At 40.8% G+C, this 25,693-nt stretch overlaps 1 long non-coding RNA gene across 1 annotated transcript in view; it reads left to right on the forward strand.

Moving 5' to 3' along the window:
• Positions 1 to 456: 456 nt before the first annotated feature.
• Positions 457 to 25,693, forward strand: part of LOC139081667 (uncharacterized) — a 31,021-nt gene continuing 5,784 nt past the window's right edge. Inside the window, exon 1 of the long non-coding RNA XR_011536859.1 lies at positions 457 to 566. This is a non-coding gene — a long non-coding RNA (uncharacterized lncRNA). The remainder of the gene's footprint in view (positions 567 to 25,693) is intronic.

Consider the following 25,693-nt stretch of genomic DNA (forward strand, 5'->3'; position numbering starts at 1 on the left):
CCTGTCAATCATTAGTTGAGTGCTGCTCCTGCGGTGGGGAGAGGGCATTGATTTGCTGGCTTTTCTGGTTTGCTGCATAGAGGTGAATTGGGCTCCAGTGGCAAAAAAAACCACTCGAGTGAAGAAGTGCACGTGCTTGTGTTTGGAAGTTGAGCTTGCAGGCACAGGAGTGGGAAGAATGTGGGTTAAAAGCAGTGTCAGTGGAGCGATCGGAACAGAAACCAGACTAAAGCGGACTGAAGGGTGAATCAAGAGTGAATCAAAGTGATGAAATGGAAGAGCATGTGCTGACAACTTGTTTCCGAAGGTTAAGTATGCAGAGGAGAAAATAAATGGGCTATTAGCCAATGTGAGATATAGTTTCAAAGGGAGATGCTTCCTTAGAGTCGGTTTTTATGGTGATTGGAAAGACTCAACAAAAAGGGAGAGATTGATGATGAAAGGGAGAGTGGAGAACTGGAGTGAAGTCCGTGAGAAGCCGAGAAGGGACAGGAGTCTTGTGCACACAGAGGTATTGGCTTTAATACGTGTGGCTTTTCTGTTTCTTGGGAGCATGGATGGAGAAGGTGGGTATAGGTAATGCATCTACATACGGTTTCCATTTTTCTGAAAGAATTATGAGGCCATGTTGTCTGTGTGCGGGGTGGAAGAGCAGGGTGGGAGAGGTTTGACAAGATGATGTAAGGTGATTATCTTAGAGAGGGAACAACAAACTCTCCTCTATTTTCAGTTTCTTCTCTGAGCTCTCTCTTTACTTGCTTTCTTTTCCGTTTTACTTTCATTTAACTGAAACCTGCCTGTCTCCTGAGGACACAATTTTTCCTACAGCCCTATGAAGAGGAGGCTGCTTTTTCCTTTCCACTCTGCATCCCTCAGAACCAGGATGGGGACAGATGTCCTGCTTGTTCCCCATTGCCACTTCGAGATCTTTTATGTTCTGTTTACCTGTAAAATTTACAATTTCTGTATTCTGAAGAGTGTGTCAAAGTTTTCCATTGCATCATTCATTCACTTTTCTGCAACATCAATTCTGCTTTTTTACCTCCTTCAATGAGGATTTCAATCCTGCATTTTTGTTTTTAGTTCTGTTGGAATCATTTCTTATGTCATTTACATCTATTTTTATCTCATGTTGTTGCTTTTCTCCAATCCTGTTGCCCTATCATCTCAGCCTGGCCAGTCTTTGTTATTTTCTGCTTCTGCTTCAGAGAGGCAATCTCTTCTAGACCCCCATTAAGGCGCACATTTTCTTTTGTCTGCTTCAAAAGGTTAGTTGCAGAGAAATGATCTTATTCTGGGTCTTCTGGGTGCCTTCTTTGGTCTGGAGTATTTTTTTTACAGTCTCATTTTGGTTTATTTCTCCTTAGTGATCTTTGAATAAAGCAGCACCTTTGTCCACATTTGTTGTTTATGGTGAAGGCATTATTTTGTTTACATCTTTGTTTACCCTTGTGGGGGTTTAATCCTCTCTTCAAATACAATGAAGGGTCAGTTGATGAGTACAGTTCCTAATTTATGTCTCAATTTCTAGATGAGTTTCATCAAGTGCACCTCTGCTCTCCTGAGTTGGCAACCTATATCCACTTGAATGCTTTATTTTCTGGTATTTAAGTCTATATGGTACTTTAAAAACTATTATTTATGGTGTATATAGCTCTTCTAGTCTCTGCCACCAACAAACTCTACCTTATTTCTAACTTAACTATTTTCTAGGATTGCTGTCCCCGCCTGAATGACAATGACCTGTATGTGTGGGTAGCTGCAGGACTAGGGAAGAAATGGTGTTAGAGGAAAGAGACCTTCCCACTTAGACTCACACCAAGTGGGGAGAAAAATGGCTGTCTGGTTTTCAACTTGAGTCAGGAGATGTATGGCGAAAGGGCTACAGAGCATTTCTTTATCATTGTTGAGGTCAACTTTGGTCCATGAAGTGAAGTCAGATTATGCTGTACACTAAAGTCTGGTCAGGGTTTTATCCATCCAGATCTCTTGGTGTTACTTTTTGTAGCAATTCCTCCCCATTTCCAGTATTAGATGATCTGTCATTTTCGTTTTCCAGAATGTCATCTTTTTTTCCTGAATCCTCTATGATGTTTTAGGAACCAGTTGAGAGAGGGTGAATTGGGGTCGTTAACTAGACTCACTTTGGATCAACGGTTCCTATGCTTTAGAGATGGAAATGTCCTGGTGGCTCCATGTTTCCAAAGGGGTAGCATGATGGGATGGAGAGTCATTGTTTCAGTTGGACATATCTGCACCCTGGGTTTGATTACCAGCTGCCATTTTATAATTGCATGGTCTTACATCTGTTAAATTGGGCAAACAATATTGACTTCATGGGGTTCATAAAAGAGTTTGACAAAAGTGATAAAATGTGAAACATCTAACCCAGCACATGACTCATTATTATGATTCACATGACATTTGCAGAAGCCTTGTAACACACCTATGATAAAGAGCTTAGTAAACCAGACCAACTAAGTTATACTACTAATAACTAATTTTCTATTGCATCTTTATCAAGTCCTTTTTTACGTATATTTTTTCACTGACTCCTCATAAGCACCTTGGGAATCAGGGAGGTTGCCTTCAATTCATCTTTCAGAATGAGCAGTAGAGAAGTAAAGTGAATTCTTCAATACAACTTGCTCATTTAGAGTTGGGTCTTGAACCCAAGTCTTCTGCTATGGAAACCTACACTGCATCTTAAATCTTTGTTGGCACCCTGTAGGGCACCTGTTCCAATAACCCCAATCCCAGAGAGGACCTTCTGCACCACTGTGTGCTGGAAGAGCAGGCAAGCTTTCCTAGAAAAAGGAAAGGTCTTTAGGACCTAAGGGAAACATCTCATCCTACTTTTAGGCACATCCAGTTCAGTTGTACATGTTAAAACATAGCTACATGAGATGTCTTATCAGGTGTCATTTGTGCTCTTTGCGAGAAAAGCTTTCCAGTGAACACACTTAAGGTACGACTGTTTCTTCTATTATTAATGGAAACTGAGCCGCAACCGTACCCTGCAGCAACGTTGTCACTTGGATCATTTATGTCTTGTTTTTAGACTAAAAGTAAATTCGCAAGCAACTGAGAAAAATGAACAATTGCTTTAACAAAAAAAATTACCATCTTAGGAAGAGAGCTAAAACTGAAAGTGTATAGGCATGGCAGGAGAGAACTCTTGGTCTTTTGGACTTTATCTCTGCTTTTTTTTAGATAGAAAAGAAATCCAAACAGCAGCCTTCACTTTACTTGGGGTGGGACGGGGAGAAATAGTCAAAAGCAAAATTTCTTCTTCCAATTTTGATGTTTGCTGGAATAATACCTAGGAACTGACAAGAGTGAGTAAATTCTCACTTAGTCATTCTCCCTTCTCCATGGAAGTTTACAGGGACAAGGGCCTTTACACATTTTTGAGTTAAGGGCCTGGAAAAACAGAGTCATGGTGACATTTTCTCAGAGAAGTGCCCCTACATTTGTTATCAAATAATTCAAAGCCATTTGAACTTTATTATCCAGCTTGTGCATGGTCTCGATTTCATTTACCTTCCAAGCCTTGTAAAAGCTGGTAACTCTTGTGCACAGTCACTGCAGCACCACATATAAGGCATGGAAGTAGTGCTCAGCTGTGTCTGGTGGAGAGAATGCATGTGCGATAGCACCAGAAAAGTAGAAATCTTCTCCAAAGGAAATGTGAGTAAATAACCAAACCAGAGAGATGAAAATAGAGCAAGAAGAACTAGAGTCTAAAAGCATAACAAATCTCGACTGACTGGCTTATGAATATCATAATAATTCTTTGCATTGATGAAGTGAATAGTTGCCCACATCATCTAATTCATTCAATCAAAAAATTTATTAGACACATGCTATTCTCCAGGCACTGTTCTAGATACTGGGGATACAGCAGTGAACAATGCCTGCCCTAAAGAGCTTACTTTCTAACAAAAGGAGACTAACACCCAACAAATAAATAAGTGAAACCTCAGATGGTAATACGCATATGGAGGAGGAAAGTGGGAGAGGAGAAGGCAGTGGTTTAATTTTAAATAGAGTGGCTAAGGGAAGGTTTTACTGAGAAGGTGATATTTATCAAAGACCGAAAACACAGTGAGCCATGCATGCAGATATCTAGGCAAAGAGGATACCAGGCAGAGGAAATGGTGAGTGGAATAGTTCTGAGGTGAGAATGAGACGTCAAGGAAGCTAGTGGGGCTGGAGCAAAGACAGTGATGAGATAAGATCAGAGAAGTGGCAGGGACCCAGATTGTATGGGAACTTATAGGTTATTGGAGAGACCTTGGTTTCTGGGATGAGTGAGATGAAAAGCCTTTGGAGAGTTTGAACAGAGAGAAGGGGTGACCTGGCCTGGTTAACATTAGAGACTACAAAGAACAAGAGAAGACAGCCTGGGGACAAGGGAGCCCTGTTAGGAGGCCACTGCAATAATCCAAGTAAGAGAGGATGTTAGCTTGGAGGTAGTCAGTAGTGGTGGATGTGGTGAAGTGGTCAGGTTTAGGATATATTGTGCAGGTAGAACTAACATTTTAAAATTGAGATATAATTCACATACCATAAAGTTCACCCTTTTAAAGTATACAATTTGATGTTTTTTAGGATGTTCACAAAGTTGTGCAACTATTGGCATTATCCAACTATAGAATATTTTTATCACTCCCAAAAGAAACCCTGTACTCTTAGCAAGCATTCCCCAGCCTCATTTCCCTCAGCCCCTAGAAACTATCAATCTGTTTTCTGTCTTTCTGGATTTGCCTATCCTGGACATTTTCATAAATGGGATCCTACAATACATGACCTCCATGTCTGGTTTTTTTCAGTTAGCATAATGTTTGCAAAATTCACCAATGTTGCAGCGTGTATCAGTACTTTGTCCTGTTAATTACCAAAAAGTATTCCATTGCATGGCTATACCACATTCTATGTATCTATTCATCAGTAGATAGACATCTGAGTTATTCGCGTTCTTCTCAAGTACACATGGAATATTTCCAGGATAGATCATATATTAGGTCATAACACGAGTCTTTACAAATTTAAGAAAATTACAATCATATCAACTATCTTTTTAGACCACAATGAAGTGAAATTGGAAACCAATGATAAGAGGAAAACTGGAAAATTCACAAATATTTGGAAGTTAAACAAGACATTCTTGAGCAACAAATTGGCCAAAGAATAAATCAAAAGGGAAATTAGAAATATTTTGAGACAAATGAAAACAAAAACACAACATACCAAAACTTATGGGATGCAGCAAGAACAGTACTAAAATGGGAGTTTATAACAGTAAATACTTACATTAACAAGGAAGAAAAATCTCAAATAAACAACTAACTTTACACCTCAAGGAAGTAGAAAAAACGGAAAAAACGCAGCCCAAAATTAGCAGAAAGAAGGAAGTACTGATAATTAGAGCAGAAATAAACAAAATAGAAAATAGAAAAATGATAGAAAAAAATCAACAAACCTAAGATGGTTTTTTGAAAAGATAAACATAATTGACAAACCCTTAACCAGACTAAGAAAAATAATGAAAAGATTCAAATAAATGAAATCAGAAATGAAAGAGGAGACATTACAACTGATGCCATGGAAATAAAAAGCATCATGAGAGAATACAATGAACAATTACATGCCAACAGACTGAATAACCTAGAAGAAACAGATAAATTCTTAGAAACAAACAACATGCCAAGACTAAATCATAAAGAAATAGAAAATCTGAACAGTCCAATAATGAATAAGGAGATTGAATCAAAAACCTCCCTACAAAGAAAAGCCCAGATGGCTTCACTGGCAAATTCTACAAAATATTTAAAGAAGAATTAACATGAATCTTTTATAAAAATCTTCCAAAAAGACTTTATAAAGAGAGAACACATCCAAACTTATTTTATGAGGCCAGCATTACCCTGATGCCAAAGCTAGATGAAGACGCTAAAAGAAAACTACAGGCCAATATCTCTCATGAACATATAGGCAAATATCCACAACAAACCAGCAAATCATATTCAACAGTACGTTAAAAGGATCATATATCACAACAAGTAGAATTTATGCCTAGGGTGTAAATATGGCTCAACACATGCAAATTAATTGATGTGATACACCACATTAACAGACTGAAGAACAAAAACCATACAATCATCTCAATTGATGCGGAAAAGCATTTCACAAAATTCAACACACTTTCATAAAAAAGCTCTCAACAAACTAGGTAAAGAAGGAATTTACCTTAACATAATAAAGTTCATATGTGAAAAGCCCACAGCTATTGTCATACAGAATGGTGAAAAAAATGAAAGCTTTTTTGTTCCTCTAGGATCAGGAACCAGGCAAGGATGCCGACTCTCACTACTTCTATTCAACATAGACTGGAAGTCTTAACCTGAGCAGTTATGCAAGAAAGAGAAATGAAAGGCATCCAAATCAGAAAGGAGAAAGTAAAATTATCTCTATTTGTGGATGACACTATCTTATATGTAGAAAACTCTAAAGATTCCACACAGAAAATACTCTGTAAGAACTATTACATGAATTTAGTAAGCTTGGATACAAAATCAACATAAAAAATCAATTGTGTTTTCATACACTAACAACTAACTACCCAAAAAGGAAATTAGGAAAACAGTCCTATTTTAATAGCATCAAAAAGAATAAAATACTTAGGAATAAATTTAACCAAGGAGGTGAAAGACTTATACACTGAAAACTGTAAAACTTTGATGAAAGAAATTAAAGAAGACACAAATAAATAGAAATATATTTTGTGTTCATGGACTGGAACACTTAGTACTGTTAAAGTGTCCATACTGTTCAAAGCGATCTACAGATTCAATGCAATCTCTGTTGATATCCCAATGGCATGTTTCACAGAATAGAAAACACAATCCTAAAATTCACATGGAACCACGAAAGAGCCCAAATAGCCAAAGCGATCTTGAGAAAGAAGAATCAAGCTGGAGATATCACACTTCCAGATTTCAAAATATATGTCAAAACTACAGTTAATAAAACAGTATGGTACTGACATAAAAACAGACATATAGACTTATAGAACAGAACAGAGAGCCTAGAAATGAACTCATGCATATACAGTCATCTGATCTTCAACAAGGATGCCAAGAATATACAAGGGGGAAAGCATAGTCTTTTCAACAAATGGTGTTGGGAAAAATGGATATACACATGGAAAAAGGGTAAAAAGAACAAACGGTGTTTGTCACAATTTCTGTGTCTACAAGACCTGCCTACTTTCCCTCTCATCTTTCTCTACTCTGATTCACGCTACCATCTTGCCACGCTGGTTCTCTTTCTTTCCCTCAAACGCACCAAGCTTGTATCATACTCAGGGCCTTTGCACTAGTTATTCCTTCCACTTGAAATGCTTTTTCCACAGACATTTGTATGGCTGCCTTCTCCTCATCACTTACATATCATCTTTTCAGAGTTGCTTTAGCTGCATTCCACAAGTTTTGATATGCTGTGTTTCCATTTTCATTTTCATTCACCTAAAATTTTTTTCTATTTTCCATTGTTATTTTTTCTTTGACTCATTGATTACTTACAAATATTTTGTTTAATTTCACATATTTGTGAATTTCTCAAATTCCCTTCTTTTACTGATTTCTAATTGTATTTCCTTGTTATCAGAGAATATACCTTGTATGATTTCAATCTTTTTAAGTTTATTGAAACTTGTTTTATGGCCTAATATTTGATCTATGCTGAAGAAGGTTCCATGTGCACTTGAGAATAATGTATTCTGATAAATAAAAAATCAGCTTCCAGGGGCTCTTTTTTACCTTTTAGAAAAACTGCCTCTTGACTGTAGGCTGTTGGTGTTCTCGTCACCTAGGACATCACAGGTGGCTGCAGTAACTCACATGCTTAGTCTCCCAGGACCTTTTTTATGCAAAATTCCTAAGGCAAATAGGTTCTACTCAGCAATATTTAAATATATAGAGGGAGCAATATATGCTATTTCTTAAAGATGTCACCCAAAACTGAGAAGTGCGCAAAGCCAGTCAATCAACTGACCATAGACTGATCCATTTTGAGGTTTCTCTTCTTTAAGCTACTTAGCTGATTTCCTTTTATGATCTGGCATAACTGACTGTGAGCTTACCATATGAGCATAGCCTTGGGAGTGAGCATATGGAGTAACTTGTCCAGAGTTATACTCAATCAGTCAACAAGAATTGATTGGTAATCTACTATGTACCAGGCATTGTTTTAGGGACTGAAGACAGCAGTGATGAAATATGTGACCCAATAAATTGACATTCTAGAGGGTAGAAACAAATAGTATAAACCTATAAACATTACAGTATTTTAATTTTGGACACTGTTAAGTGCTACGAAGAAAATAAAATGGAAAAGTGTGATATGAAGTGATTGATGAAGAGTGGGGTGGGAGAAAACTACATTACTTAGGGTGGTTGGGGATGTCCTCTTTGAGAAGATGATATGTAAATGATGAGGAGGAGGCAGCCATACCAACATCTGTGGAAAAAGCATTTCAAATGGAAGGAGTAACTAGTGCAAAGGCCCTGAGTAGGATATAAGCTTGGTGCGTTTGAGGGAAAGAAAGAGAACCAGTGTGGCAAGATGGTAGTGTGTGAACAAGAGTAGAGAAAGATGAGTTGGGAAAGTAGGCAGGTCTTGTAGGCACAGAAATTGTGACAAACACCGTTTGTTCTTTTTCCCCTTTTGTGATCACCTGCCTTTTCAGAAATGGGACCTCAACGTCTCTGGAAAGGTATGCTTTTTTCATTCCCCTTGAAATGAATCACGATTGGCTTGAACATTTATTTTTACCAGTAATTAATTTAGGGCTAGTCATGTGACTCAGTTCTGGGATCTGAGGAGGAGTCTGCTTAGAGCATTTGGGAAAGATTCTCCTCCCTCCTAATAAAATGAAGCTCTTTCTTTATTTCCTACTCTTTGACACCGTTATGTGAGGATGTGATACTTGGAGCTGCAGCAGCCATCTTGCACCATGAAGCAAGATATCACTGATGCACTGAAGATGACAGATCAAAAAGATGAAAGAGATTAGGTCTTCAATGACATTATGGGGCTCTTGAACCAAACTTGGAGCCACTGACCTTTAGAATTACTTAGGAGTAAAATATAAAATAATTTTCTTTTGGGTATTTATGACTTGCAGCTACAAGTATTCTAACTAATATAGCAAGAATATTGGAACTTATTGCAATTATAATGAAAAGACATTGAGGGTTTTAAACAGAGTGGTACTACATTTTTGGTTTATGGTTTAAAAGATTTCTTTGGATGCTGTTTGGAGAATGGACCAGAGTGGAAGTAGGAAGAGCAATTCAGAAGCTATTGCAGTGGTCCAGGATTAGACCTGGGATGTAAAATGGAAATGAAAAGAAGTGTTTGGATTGGGGATTTACTGTGGAGATAATGTTGGTAGGACATGCTGATACATTGGTTTGGGTGTGGAATATGAGGAAAAGAAGGATTAGAGCATGCCTCCTGGATTTATGTCCCAAGCAAATGACAGGTACTGATGCCATTTATTGAGATGGAGAAGATTTGGAGAGATGGAGTTTAGAGTCAATGGTTCTATTTGGTCGAGCTAATTTTTATATGTTTATTATAAACTCAAGTGGATATGAAGATATTATCCAGTAGAAAAATGTATATACTCGTCTAGAGCTCAGAAAAGAGGTTTGGGGATAGAGATATAGTTTGGAGTCATCAGTGTTTAGAGGGTACTAGATGAAATCACCTGGGAAGAGTATAGATAGAGAAGTAAAGAGGATGAAAGACAAAGCCTGGGGGCACTTTAATGTTTGGAAGTGTGGTAGAGGAAGCAGAGAGAATAAAGGAGAAAACAAAAAAAGGACCTTGACAAGAAATGACCAAGGACGTAGGAAGTAAACCAGATAAGGGTGGTATTGCCAAAGCCCTGACGGAAATAATTCAAGAATGTGGGAGTGGTCAACCATGCTAAGTGTAGCTAGGAGCAATGAGGGCAGACCATTGGTCATTTGTCTGGGGAAGATCTAAGTCTATTTTTCTAAATCTTTAAAGAGCGTAGGGATTCCCTGGGGCATCTTATTAAAATCATATTCTGGGGTTGGGCTAGGGACCCTGCATTTCTAACAAGTTGCTGGGTGATGCTGAAGCTATTGGTCCTTGGAGCACACTTTGAGTATCACTGAGCTAGGTCATTGGTGACCTTGACAAAGGTCAGGTTCCAGTGGAGTGGTGGAGGATGAAAGTCATATTGGAGTGGACTAGAGAGAGAATGGGAATTTAGGGAGTAGAGACAGAATGTGGACAATTTTAGAAGACTCAAAAGGTGTCTCTCTCTCTCTCCTGCCACTTTTAGTGTGTGTTTGTTTGATTTTTATCTACATGTACTTGCACAAATTCATCCTTCTGGTTATAGTCCCCTTAGATGGTTGCTGTTTTTCTTGAGGGAGAGCAGATCTGCCCTGTGTAGCCCCAGTGCCCAGCCCTTAGGCTAAAGCCTGGAGTGACCCCGGCACTCGAGAGGCAGAGCATATGACCATCAAGCTGCTATGATCTTTGTGTGTTTGCCACACTGCTGAAGGCACCACAGAGCCACCCAGCAGACTTCTAAACATTACATTCCCTTCCAGAGGCCCTTCAAGCACAATTACTTTTGTTATGACATATTTTATGGAAAATGCTACATATAAATATGATATGTGTAAACTATATATTGTTTATTACAAGGCTATCTTATGGGCTTCTTTTTTCTTTTAAGGCACATTCTACTACTCACACGTCTCCAAGGTTACCAGAACTCTGGTGTCAGACTGCTTAGGTTCAAAATCCAGCTCTAACACTTGTCAGCTATGTAACAGTGAGCAGATTACTTAATTCCCCTAAATATTCATTTCTTCATTCACTAGGGATGAAAGTACTCAATAGCTTTGTGAGAGAATTAAACAAGGTGATAAATATAAATACTTAACATAGTACCCGGCACGAAGTAAAATCTTCATAATTGTGTCTGTTATTGCATTATTTAATGCACAAGGCATGAAATAGTCAATCCAGAGAATTGGACCTCTATTAATCATCAGATTAGGCTGACTTTATAATGGGTTTATGGAATGATCAAAAAGGAGATGTTAGTGATGAATTAAATATCATTTTCACCCCAAATTAATAATGTAAAAATCATGTGTGATAATCAAAATACTACTAACTAGCAAAATAATTTCTAATGTTGCTTTATTCTTTAAAAAACATATTAATTTCTGCTTTCTGGCATCCAGTGTCAAGTTCCTGCCTTGCTCTCTTCTTTCTACCTCAGAATCAGAACTTCCAAGACAAGTGATCTTAGAGACCAACTTGTCTGACTACTTCCATACAAACTTGGTATCAAGGCTCGTAAATTTGGCCAGCTCATACAAGTTCACATTGTCCATAAATAAGTGAAAGAATTAGAATTTAAATGTAGGTCTCCAGGCTCTTTAACGAATGTTCTGGCATCAGATGAGTGAAGAGATTAGCAGGGGAAATATTTAGGGTTAAATAATTCAAGAGATTTTTATGGCAGCAACCTGAGAGGTGAAGGGCAGCCTGAGCCCCACAAGCAGGACACACACAGAATCAATGCTGGGAAGAGTGCAATGTCTTGACACGTGACCTCCTCATCCTCATCCACATTTTGCCCAACCCTGTTGGTTCTGATCTGATGCCCTGCTTGTCCCTCCAAGTTCTCTGGTTCCTCATTCTGGTTTATGAAACATCTCCCTTCAACAAGTGTTTGTGTGGACTGGCTCTCTGTTGCATCGGCATTGTTTCAAAATCTGTCTAAGGCACTGTCCCCATAGGGAGTGTCACGGGGTGTCCAGGGTCCCCTTTTTCTGACCTCAGGGGGTTGAATCTGAGCACATTTGACTCACTTAAACCTTTTAAAGACCAACCTATCCAGACAAAAATCAAGAAATAGGATCAACTGAGAACTGCTCTATGTAGGGGCGCATTTGAATATCTATCTTGGTGAACTTGGGCAGGGATGGCAAATGGCTTTTATTTCATGTGCTAACTACAGGTAATTGGGAATGGCTGCCTAGAACGTTCTGATGGCAGTGACATGGGCTGCATCTTACCTTAAAGGGTACAGAAGAAAAGAGCCAGTGCTGTGACCCGTTAGAAATGCCTGCTACCGCCACTGAGTGGGGAGTGGTGGCTCATGTCTGCTTATTTTCAGGCTCTGAACGGCTAATTGGGTGTTTTTTAGGACTTGCTTTGTAGATGTGCCCTTGGAAATTTAAATTTTTCTCTGATTCCCAAGTGATCAACTTTATACCTCTTCACTTTTAGGGGATAACACCATATTTAGAGAACTTGAGAAGTTCCAAAGAGGAGAAGGATACGAAAATTTGCTGAAGGCTCAGTGTGTCCTCCATACTTTCATGTATATGACCTTTTTGAAGGATTAAAAAAATTGTGTGGGGGGAGTGATTTGCCCTGACTCTGAAGCAGAGCCTGCTGGCAAAGGTCAAATGTCCCAGCTGTTGGAAGAAAAGGAGCTAGGGATCAGGGAGCCTGCAGGCCTTGATATTTTTGGTGTCACATTGTCACAGTTAAGTGTCAGGGAAGCAGAAAGGCAACATCGGATAATGAGAGAGGAAATAATGAGAAGCCTATTAACATATTTTATAAAAATTAATAAATTTGACATATCTCTACTGTTGTACGATGTCTTGAGATCCCCAGCTCTGCCTTGTGTTGGAAATGTGCCCCCGTCACCCAGTTCCTTGCTCTGGTGGATAACTCTGGAATCCTTATGATCAGAGACATCATCCCATTTGAGAACAAGCTGTAATATAGATGACGGGGTCCAGGACTCTAGTGACCCTGGTCCAGTTTTTGGGTCTACAGCTTTCTGATTGAAAAATACCCGGTGAATCATAAAACCTTTAACTCCATTTTTTCAAAAATAACAAACTGTAGCTCCATTCTGTACTTTAAAGTTTGCAATTTCATTGTACTGAAAGTGCTGGTAGCCTCCTCAAAAACTATTTATACCCTAGCAAATGAAACTTTGCTTTTCGGACCAGTTTGCCTAAGACTTGTTCTCTTGTGGAAACAAATGAGGCCCTATGACATTTAATAATATAAATTTCACTGGCACCTGCCCATGGAGGACATTTTGCTAAGTACCACCACCCCAAACACACAGGCACACACACACACACTCATGCGCACACATATACCTGTTTCTGGCAGCCCCCTAGAGATAGCTCGTGTGTATCCAGGAATAAATCCAGTCAGCTACCATGCGGAGTTGCCAGGTACTGCTGCTCTCTCTGCCCCCAATGTCACCACCTCCCCCAGGCAGTCCAGCTGTTCTACCATGTTCAGTAAACTCTGCTTCTTCTGCTGGTACTGCTATGAGACCATTTGGTTTCCCACTGGATGCCATATCTCTTGCCATTGGTTCCACTACTTCCTATAAGGTACCACAGGATCCTGCCAGATACTGCTGTCTCCTATATGTCACCACTGTGGCTTCTCCCATCTTCAACCAGACCCCAAAATCTGCCAGGAATGGTAACTTAACTGTTAAGGTGATATATCTGCATGGCAGTTTTTGGTTAAAAGGGGGACACTGTCTTCCTATTTGTTGGTGTTCCGATAAATTAGAGGGGCCCTAAAGGAGTTTAGCTCATTCCTCAAAGGTTTGCCATTATTTAATTAAACATGTTTGACCTTTTAGTTTTTCCTTATACTGCTCTCTCTAACTAGGCCCCGGACATGAGTCCACATGGCTGGGCTAAGTGTGGATTAGGTTGACAGGGGAACCAGAATCACTCTTACCTCCAACAACCATTGCCTTGATACTGGGTATGGCAGCAATTACTAATAGCTCCAGAACTTATTACCTCCTTTTTTCCCTTAGTAACAGAACCTCCCCTCCCCTTCTCCAATAAGTTAGCTGGGCACATGGCATTCACCTAAAGACTACATTTTCTAAGCACTCTTGCAATGGAATGTGACCATGTGATCAAGTTTAGGCCAAAGGTTTCAAGCAGGACTGAAATCTATTTTTACAATTTTCAAGAACTCCTAGGAGAAAGACTGTCCTAAGGGAAGGGGGTTGATTTTAGTTTTAGTTAAAGTACAGACTGTGATGCTGTAACAAAGAGACTTAAAAATATATAGTGTGATAAACAAATGGCAAGCAATAGGATATTGGAGTGCATGAGGAAGCCATTTGGTGTAAAATTAATTCGGCCTGAACTTGCTTTTCCAAAAGGGCCTGATGTGGCCATTGAGCATGCATTGTGTATGCTTTAAGCATTTGCTATGTCCCAAAGAGAAGAACAAATGCCCTTAACATAAAGATGCAACTTCCCCCACATTGGCATTTCCTTAAGGATAAGCCTCTCTCCCTAGGCTAGGGATTGATTACTGCACCCACCTGTGACCACCCAGCTTGAGACAACAGACCTGTTACCTGCTGTATGAATTTCTGTGCCAGCTAGGCAATCTTATGACTGTTGTAAAAGGGACATTCCCATCATATGTGATATATGCTCTTTGATGATATATAACCACTCTGTATACCCCACTTCTTTGGTGCGCTTCCTTCTTTAGGGAAGGAAGGCCTTGGGCTGGTCTTCAGATCTGGCTTATAATAAACTCACCCCAATTTTTAGGGTGATAATAATCTATAAAACAATTTATAGATTAGTTGTTGATTATTTGCATCAACAAGTGGCATAAAGGGGCTGGCTTGGTGGCATAGTGGTTAAGTTTGTGCACTTCACTTTGGCAGCCTGGGGTTTGTGGGTTCAGATTCCAGGCATGGACCCACCCACCCCCACCACTCATCAGGCCATGCTGTGGTGGCATCTCACATACCAAATAGAGGAAGATTGGCATAGATGTTAGCTTAGGGCCAATCTTCCTCAAGCAAAAAGAGGAAGATTGCCTATAGATGTTAGCTCAGTGCCAATCTTTCTCACCAGAAAAACACTATATATACATACACACACACACACACACGCACACATGTCGCATAAGATAGACCTTTGTTTTGGCCAAATCATTGGCGTTGAAGCACTGGGCAGGGGTTTCTCCAGGGCTTTGTTCTCTGTGTGGGCTGGAGCACAAACATGGTAATGGCCCTTTGACCATTCAGACAAGGGTAATACACTAGCGGGCAGCAGAGTTACCAGATGTAAGAGACCTGGGTCCTTCAGTGACTTCACAGAATATAGCCACTTGACTATCTCAGACTGCCCACTTCTGAATTGTTTCTGTCTAATTTACACTATTGTGTTTTTAAGTTTTCTTTGTTTTAGCAGCATAGCCTGTACTCTAGGTGGTCATATGACTAATTCTTTATTCCCTCAGAATGAGCTGTCCCCTAGGAGGATTCTACAGAACCAAGAAAACAGGCTTCTAATGGGCTGCTTCACTAACATGTTAAACATACTCAGGCATGCCTCTAAACACAGTAGAGCTTCAAGAGGGGATTCCGGCTCCATTTCTGGACTAAATCTCTTCCAATTATTATCACAACTTTGGTTGTGGTTGTCATTGTTATTGCTTTACCAAGCTCAAGAAGGTTTCCTGTTTATGTTTGCAAATCTATTTTTAGCAAGGTTGTAAAATTTGTACCTTTAGGAATTCTTTTATGCACTCTCTGACCTGAGGCTTAAAGCAAGATCTCAAGAGAAAACTTGTGTTTTACGGAAGTTACAAAGAAGAGACTTTGTAAGTGACTTTGTGCATGAGATAACTGTGCTGCTGTTAGGACAGGCTCTCTTCCCTGAAGCCCTCATGGCTGTTAAAGGGACAAAGAGCCTTGATGAACTAGTTCCGTGAAACAGCGTTCCCAGATTTGAGCACACGACTGCTGGGCAGGGCAGCCATTTCATTCTTGATCTGGGGAAAGGTGTAAAACAAACCACCATTATGAAGGGACTTATCTGTGGTAATATGTCACTTTTTCAGTCCATATGGTCTGGAAAGCAAAGCTTTCCATGGTATTCTCTATTTTCCCAGGAAAATAAAACAACCAAAATTAGTATTTATATAGAATTTGTTAGTTGATAAAATGCCTTATACTCCTCACTTACATACCTTGCTATGCTTTCCTTGTCACAACCCTTTAAGGTATATTCTATGGTCACCACCAATTTAAGGATGTAGGAATTGAGATGCACGGGAGAGAAGTCAGGTGAATTTCCCAAGTTACAGAGAGAGTATATGGCTTGAAGAATCATCATACCCACATTTGATTCTTAATTCCTTGCCTCTTCCAGCATTCCACATGACCTCATTCATGTTGGCCTCTATTCATTTTCCTTCTTATTCTTAAAAATTGTTTGAAATCATGGTGATATTGCAGACCCCAAAAGAGAAAAAGATTGCAGATACATGCTTTTAAGGTGTGTTATATAGAGGAGTGGATGAGTAAAATGTGGTATATTCACCCAAGGAAATACATGTAGCAGTTAACAATGGATTAGGTAAAAATACAGAAACATAGCAAGACTTGAACCATGCAGTTGGGTGAAAAAAATAAGAGACCGGGTGAGTTCTATTGCATGATATCATTTATATAAATTAAGCAAATGCATACACAAAACAGTAGTATGTCTGCACCATATTAATATCTGAGAATATCTACATTAAACATAATAGAGTGGGTGCATGGGGAAGGGAGAGAGATAGGAATGGGGATGTTGACAAGAATCTGCCATAACATGAGGAATATGGTTAAATCTTCTCTTTGCACTTAAGATCTCAAAGGGAAAAAATGCATAACAGCATTGTTTCAAGATCAAGGATGGAAGATATAATAGCCAGAGCAACAGAAGAAGCAAATCAGGAAACCACTGACACATAACATTTTCTTGCATAAATATCTTAATCTTTCTGGGAAACAATTTTTAATTTCTTATTCTAAAAAAGGAGGGTTTGCGTCAGATAAATCCCTAGAGTCCCTTTTAGTGCTAACAATTTATGTCCACTGATCTTCATTCATTTTTTCATCCCATATTTATTGAGTGTCTACCCCATGCCTGGCAATGTTCTAGGTGCCCAGGGTGCAGCAAAAAAAAAAAACAGGACAAGAGTCCCTGCCACTGTGGAGTTATAGACTAGTGAGAGGAGAGAGAAGACAAACAATAGATAAAATATTCAGTAAATTGTGGTATATAGAAAGGTGATGAATATTTTTAAGATTTTAGTTTTCCTTTTTCTCCCAAAGCTCCGGGTACATAGTTGTGTATTTTCAGTTGTGGGTCCTTCTAGTTGTGGCACATGGGGTACCACCTCAGCATGGCTTGACAAGCGGTGCCGTGTCCGCGCCCACAATTTGAACTGACGAAACCCACAGCCGCCGAAGCAGAGTGCCTGAACTTAACCACTCAGCTGTGGGGCTGGTGCCAGGTGATGAATATTAAAGGAGAAAAAATTCCAGGTAGGAGAAGAGATTAGGAGTACAGAAGAAGAGGGGGAGTTGCAACTTCAAATGGGGTGCTCAAGAGAGGCCTTATTTTAAAAGGGAAATATTTAAGCAAATACTTGAAAAAGTGGGACCCTCAGCCATATGGATATCTGAGAGAAGAGCATTCCAGGGAGCGATTTGAGCCCATGCAAAGGCCTAAGGCAGGAATATGCCTGACATGATCAAAGAACAGCAAGGAGGTCTGGGAATTTGGGCTTTGATCTGAGTGAGATAGGAGCCATTGGAGAGTTTTGAACAGAGGGTGACATGCTATGACTTACACTTGAAACGGATCATTCTGACTGCTGTATGAAGTATAGGCTGTAGGGTCTATATGCTGGAAGGGTGGAGGCAGGGAGACCCCCAGGAGGCAACTGAAGTATGCAGGTGAGAGATGGTTTAGACAAGAGTAGTAGCAGTGGAGGTGGTAAGAACTGGTTGGATTCTGGATATATTTTGAAGGGAAAGACAGTAGGAATTCTTGGTGGATTAAGTGCGGGTGTGAGAAAAGTGGGGAATCAAGAATGATTTCAAGATTTTTAAATTGAGCAACCTTAAGGATGGAGTTGTCAAAACCTGGGATGGGGAAGAAGACTGCAGGTTGTGTAGGTTTGGCTGAGACCAGTGGGTGGAGTGGAGCTCATGGGTTCAGATGTGTTAAGATGTGTTGATTGAGATGTCTATTAGATGTCCAAGAGGATGTGTCAAATAGGCAAGATACATGAATCTGGAGTTCAAGAAAGAGGTTTAGTTTGGAGATAAAACATTTCCAAGTCTTGAGCTAAGAACCTCATAGATGGTATATACTAAGGGCTAGGTGTATGTCTTATTCCTGAGGATTTTATATGTTGAGCATTTACAGTCATCACTGATGTCATTGTCACCACCATAACTAAACCCCCACTGGACTAGAGGTACTTTGTGAAGTTTTCTGGGCATTTGGGTGTGTGCCTGTGTTCTTGGTCTTCCCTCGTGCATACAAGAGACCTATTGAAATTGCTCTGAAGTTGGTTCCAGTAGAATGGGTTATGGTATACAGCCCAATGGCCATTATATTCTGACATTACAAGAGAAGAAAGTCATAGTAGGTATTCATTTAAAGGCATTTCTTCAGGTTTGCAGAAATGTAGCTTCATATTTATTTTATAGCTATCAGTTCCATTTTTATCCCCTGATTTGCTTGATCCCTGAAATGCAATCTTAGTCAATTTAAAGTAGATTCAGCCATTTTTGGTTTATAGTTGGTAAATTATAAATTTTCTCTTGTCTCTCCTTTCCCAAGTTAGCATATAAGTTCTGGAGAGCATATTCACGTTGGAGTGGAGGCAAGTGTCTGGTGGAGTCTCTAATCATCCAAGTGCAGAGATGCAAATGACTACATCTCCTTCTTGGTTGTCATCATCCTTCACATGGGCCTCCACTGCGATCTCTGCATCCACATCCAGTCCTCTGTCCTTGGGGCTTGACTATAGGATCCCCTTGTCAAGACTGAGAAACTCCTTCAGGTGGGCTGTTTCTCTCTCTATGTATATATCTCCATTACATCTTCTATGTCTACTTCTTAGCTTATTTAACAGAACTGAATAGAGAAACACCCAGCTGTTCTCCCAGCCATTCTGGGGTCCCAGGAAACATGTGCTGGACTGTCTCAGGCCCTTTCTTCCTTGACTTGCTTTTTGGCTCACTTTCTCTTCAGCTGCTGCTTGACACCTCAAAGTTTTGGGGAACCCCATGAGGGTTCTTTATAGGAAGCAGACCCTGTTTCTTACCTCCTCCTCATCTTTGCATTTACCAGGGAGTTTCTACATTTCCCAGCAATGCCCACAGCACAAAGTGAGTAGGTGACAGGGCCTATTCTCAGAAACCCAAACTAGGTTTTAACTCTCTTGTTTTCTTTCCTACCGTCTTCTAACTTGCCAGCTTGGACATTTTATTTTTCATCTTCCTCTATGTGGTAGGAAATGGGCTAGACAATTGTTTCTCTGAACCTATAATTTATGCTGGGTTTTGGAAGCTTAAAAGCCAGGAAGTAACTTCTTTTGTTTTTCCTTGCATTTTTGGTGTGGCTACTCTTCCTGGTATGGTAAGAAACCACGGTGTAATTCAAAGGGATGAGGTGGGGAAGGGCATTACAGAGAAGGATAAGGCAAAGAGATTCTGGAGACAAAATCATGTATCTTCCCAATATTATTCAGTCACAGATTCTCTGAGGTTCTGTGCTGTGAGCTCCAGCACAGTCTCCTCCATCTCCAGGCTCTAGCTCAACCCTGACCTAAGACCTGGGCTCTGAAGCATGAGAAGCAAATTATGAAATGTGTCAGACAGTGCATCCAACTGTAGGTCACTAGCCTGGCTACAATCACTACCTTCCAGGGAACCCAAGTAGGGCACTTCTTTTGAAAATTTTAGTGTCTCTATGTCCCTCAACACATGTTGGGGACAGTGGGAGGTGATGGGGATGTAGGGAAGGCGGTGGTGATCAGGGGCATCTGGAAAAGCACCATACGGGGAATCAAAGAATCAAAGGTGTATGTCAAGCTCTGCTAAAAACCTGCAGTGTGGTTTTATGCTGCTCATTTAGCCCCTACATTCCTCAGTGCCCTTTTCTGAAACATGAAGGAGAATATTAGACTCATTCATCTATTTATTTGTTCAGTCATAAATTCAACATTAACTGAGCATCGTCTGTGTTCATTGTGCTAGGTACCAGTTGCTACTGAAACTACTGCTACCTCTTACAGCACCATCTGTGGCAACCACAATGACAACAGGCATGAACTGGGCTCCTACTAGGTGTCAGACACTGTACAGAGTGCTTCGTATAGACTATTTCATTCAATCCTCAGAATAGCATGGTGAGCGCCCAATTCGATCTCTATTTTTCAGTCAAGGAAGAAAAAACTTGAGAGGTTAAGAGACATGTTCAAGGCTTTCCAACTAATGATAAGTGCCAGAGTCAAGGTTTGAATCCAAGCATTTCTGTTGCCAAAGCAGATGAATGAAAAAGAATCACTATCCTCCAGTGTCTCAGTCTTGTTCCTCCAGATTTAAACGTCTATGATTTTATAGAGGGGTGAATGCATGGTGTGCATGTCCAAACAAGTACATGTAGGAAGACTTCATGAATTTGTTCATCATTGTAATCTCAAAAATGAGTGAAACACATAGCACAGTGGACACTCAGGTGTGTCCTGTAGGTAAAGATGGCTCTGTGAGTTCTTTGATACAACATCTCACTGTCTGTGGTGCTCCCAAACCCTCAGGGCTGTGCTCCCATGAAAGAGTGAATCTCTGGCCCCATCTGTACTCTGACCATACAGTGATCTGCAGAGAAGGAAAAGCTTCCCTCTCTCTTCCACTCCCGCAGTTGGGTATCTCTTTTCCTGAACTCAGCATGGGTAAAACAGGAATGCTTCCGGGGAACGCCACCCTGGCTACACATTTAGGTGCTAAAGAGCAGTTTCATGTATATGGTAGAAACCGGGGCACAGCACTGGCTGTTCTGGACTGGATGGGGCTTCCCCTATTCTCCTATTTGGTGAATGAATCCTTTTTCCTCAAAAGATGCCTCAGACAAACAGGAGATATCATTTTGGAACATAGCAATTCAGGAAAAACTTGGGAAAGTACTTGCAAGAAACTGCTCTGGAGTGACTTGATCTCAAAGAATTGCTGAGGATGAGCTGTTATCAAATTAAATGGCAGACCTCAATGTATCCACTCTCCCAATAAACCACATTTATTACCTTACAAAAGCGACATTTTCCTTGACAGTCAAGCAGTAATATTCTAAAGAAATAATTGTGTGTAACATTGTTAGTCACTGGCATGCGAAGTCATTCTCAGGCATTAAACTCAAGTGATGTCTTTGATGATGATTATCACCAAAAAAAGATGGACTGGGCTTGGTTATTATGGAAGGGGTTGGGGGGAAAGGAGGAGAAAAAGCATTTCCCATGATCCCTCTATTATAGGAACTGAGCTTGGCATCTGGACATGAAGGCTACAATGTATGGAGACTTACTCCAACCATTTCCATTTCAACCAGTCAAAATGGGCATCAAGAAATGTTCCCATTTCCCTGGGGGAGGAGTGATACTGAGCTAACTGTTACTATGGGAAATTGAAATGGGAAAACCATTAATAACAAATACAAATCAAGCTGCATAGACAATGTGCTTTTCCATCATCCTGTCATCTTCCAGAAGAAGGAAGGGTAGGCAAGTAGATACTACTACATAACATTTGTTTAGCAGTTGAAGTTTACAGTGTCTTTTCACATTAATTGACGCAGTATGGCTCCCAAAGTCCTGTGAGTTTGGAATTATTATTCACATTTAATAGACCAGGAAACTGAAGCTCAGAGAAGGGAGTTGAATCTAGCATTTTATAAAATCATGGGCTGACAGAATATTAGTTTTAGATGGCACCTTAGAAATGCTTTAGTTGGAACTCTAGTTCAGATTGGTTTAATTTACCTTGGTTCCATTGGATTCAAAAACATTCATTTATTACCTGTTTGTACCCAGCACTATGTCAGACTGGGTATAAAAATAGGAGTTGATCCTGTTTCTGTCCTTGAAGAGTGTACCTTTTGGCAGAGGAGACAGCGTGGTAACAAATAGCTCTCACATTGTGAAGTAAGTGATCCCTGGAAAGGTATGCATGGTGCAGTCAGGGCAGGAGCCATTCTACCTGGAAGGACAGGTGTTGGAAGCAGTAGCCTAGAGGGGCTCTTGAGCTGAGCTCTGGAGGAGGAAGAGGGGAGGAGGAAGAGCTCTTCTGGAGGACTAGGAGGGGAAGGAGATTGAGCAGCAGGGGAGGCCCAGGCAGGCGGAGGGAACAGCAGGAGCAGAGGACCAAGAGATGCTTGCAGAAGATGTGTGGTTCTGTGTGGCTGGAGCACAGCATGCTGGGAAAACAGGATTGGGAGGAAGTTGGAAAGAGAAATTGGAGTCAGAAGCTGAAGGACTTTATGGACCACATTAGGTAAGTCAAGTTTTCTCCTATAGGACATAGGGACCCATCAAAGACTTTTAAGCACAGAAGCTCAGTACTAGTGATAATAATGGTGATAATGACAACAGGTCACATTTATTGAGTATTTACCACAGGCCAGGAACTTCTCTAAACACTTTACAGGCAGTGGCTCAGTTAATCTTCTCAAAAACACTTTGAGGTAGGAACTGTTATAATCCCCACTTTACTGATGTGGAAACTAAGGATTTGGGAGCCAAAGTAGCCTCTTTGGTAAAGCCAGGATCTCCAGCCATGACAGGTTCTGATGCCTGCGTTTGCTAGAAGTATCGCTAAAAGCAGCATGGAAAGTGGGCTTTGAGGGAGAAAGGGGTTTTCCTGCTCAGAAAAATGAGAAGTCGGCCCCCCAGGGATGCCCCTAATTTCTGAGCCGGAGAGGGAAATGCCTCCTTGTTTCAGTGCTTGCTTCATTCCCCCAGGAAGCTCAGGAAGGAGTGTGGCCCCAGCTACCCAGGCCATTTAGCTACTGCCTCCCACCTGTCCCCACCATCTCTGTCCCCATTTCCAACATACATTCATTTGCACTCTTCATTAGTGACAGCCCTGCAGTCCATCACTGTGGTCCCAAGGCCTTTAGTCAAATCAAGGCTGTTCTTCCTAGGAGGGGGACGACAAGCAGGATGGGGTGCTACCTGTGGTCCAAGACAGGCTGAGGAAGGCAGGATGAGCAGAGACCACCATACCATTGGCCCTCACAGAACGGTGTCCAGAAATGCTTGGATTCCATGCCAATTAAACGTGGGTAGTGTAATTGTGAACATGCTGGTTAAAGAGATGAAAATGGCTGAACTGTAAATCAGTTTATTTAAATGCATTTTTTGATAGCAGAGTATAGGCATATCATTAGCTTGTAAATGTGTCTAATAAGCCTGTCTTCACTAATATGCCAAAAAAGAGCCTAATTAACTTTTTTTCCCCTCCAGTTAGACAGTAGTGTGAGGATCCCTGATCACATTTCCACACTATCTTTTTAGCATCAGCAAAGCAGCACTAAAACTGCCCTTGTGACATCTATAAAAATGCTGGTTTATAATTAGGACGATCTTGGCTTGAACAATAATGTTGCAATTTGTAGTGATGGCTTCTGTTTCTCTTTAATTTTAATGTATTAGCCTACAACGCTCTGGAGATTTCTAGGCATACTAGCCTGTTTCCGTTTCCAAAATTGCTGGCATAATATGCTTTAGGTTAAGGAAGGAGAAGCAGCTGCTATTTGGTAGGGTTTTTTTGAAATGAATGCAAGGGCAGAGGAATAGTGACAAGACAGCCAAGTATAACATCACCTGTTTATTTCTTAACTCATCATCTCAATGTGAGGACCATGTCCCGGAGGCGATGCTGATGAGAACCAGACACAGGAACCACAAACAACAGAATCCTGGTGTTTCCCAGTATTCTCAGGGCAGGAATCGTTAGCCTCTCTCCTTCTAAGACCTGGAGGCCTGCAAAGATCTGCCATGGATTCCAAAAGGAAAATTCAGGAAGGCTGGCCATTTTCCTTTTTTAGTCCTCTCATTCTTCCTGGACTCCATTTGTATATTGAAACAGAATGCCAACATCACTGTCAGATCCACATGACCGATGCCTGCTACGTCTCTTCTGTCAGGTCCAGGATGCAATGGTGCCTATTGCCTAATGCTAGGGTTCTTAATATTGGGAGAGAGTGGCCCATGGATAAGCTTCAGGAAATCTTTGAACATCCTGAAATAGAGTGAACATCAGAATTATCTGCGAGAGATTTTACCCATAGTAAAAACTTGGGTTTTACCATTGAAGAATCTGATTCAGGAGATCTTGGGTGGGATTAGGGAATCTATATCTTTTTAAAGAACCCCCAGATAATTTTCATACTGCATCTTTAACTGGGGAGAATGCTGACAACTTTTATCAGGACCTCGAATAACCTTCTGACTCCCAAGAAGTTGAAGAATTATTGGCATAAAGACTGGCATTCCAGGAGTGCTCCCTAATGTGGTCTCATCTTCTTTTTTCAAGACTGTTCTCCTCTTGGGGGTTGAGGGACCCAACAGATAGTACCACTCTTCCCTGCCTGAGCTCTAAGCCCATTGAGAAATAAGACAAATGAGTAAGGCAGAAAGGAGATGAGCAGATTGCCTCTATTTCCTAAATGGCTATCATTGAAGAATGTGGCATACAGCTTCAGGCTAGTGGACTTATTAATCCTGAAACCTCAGGTTTAGACAGATCTACCCACCCAGTCTCAGGCAATGTTGGACTGGAGCAGGCGCCCTCCATCCCCCAGGAGCAGAAGTTGCCCCTGGAGATTTACAGGATGGAGGAGCAGAGTGGTACCTGTGCTTCCCCTGAGCAGCTGGCTTCTGTGGAGGAGAAAGGACAGGGCCTGGACGGCACATGTCCAATTTCTTTCCTAAACTGCTCTGGGGCAGCATGAGTGAGGAAGTGAGAGAGGCCAGGACTTTTCGCTAACAGAACTCCCTCCACACGGAGGGAAGCATCAGGACCACTTCTTACTCCTTGACTAAGATCCCCCTTATTTCATGTATTTTCCTGCCTCTGTATCCTTTTCATGCCATTTATTCCATCTGAAATGCCCTTTTGATTATTATCATTTATCTGAATTTCATTTGTTCTTAAAAACCAGGTGGCGTTTGACTTCCACAGCTGAGTGTTCTCTATCCGCTTCCCTGTGTAAACTTTCCCTGTGCCGAGGATGCGTCTGCTCTGAGCTCCTACAGCAGTTGTCCAAAGCCTGACTGAACATCAGAATTACCCGGGGGAGATTTTACCCACACCAAGCTTGGGTCTCGCTATTGGAGAATCTGCTTCAGTACATCTTGGGTAGGGTTGGGGAATCTGCATCTTTAAAAATTCCCCCCCAAAATTTATGGTAATCTGCCCAGTCCAGAAAATACTGTTCAGTCATTATTTGCATGACTCTTTTGACACTCACAACCCTGTGTGTGAGAGGGAAAAATGCGTCTCATAAATTGCAAGGGTCACAAAAAAGCTGGTAGGGTACAGAGGAACACAGGTAGGATGGGCCCATAGATAAGGGTCTTAAACACTTGGGTGAGACAACAGGTGCTGGTCATGAAGGAGGTAGTGAAACAACATCCAGCCATTTCTTTGCAGCTGAAAAATGACCTCAGGTATCAAGAGGGCATAAGAGAA

Source organism: Equus przewalskii, unplaced genomic scaffold (assembly GCF_037783145.1).
Source record: "Equus przewalskii isolate Varuska unplaced genomic scaffold, EquPr2 ChrUn-3, whole genome shotgun sequence".
Classification (NCBI taxonomy): Eukaryota; Metazoa; Chordata; class Mammalia; order Perissodactyla; family Equidae; genus Equus; species Equus przewalskii.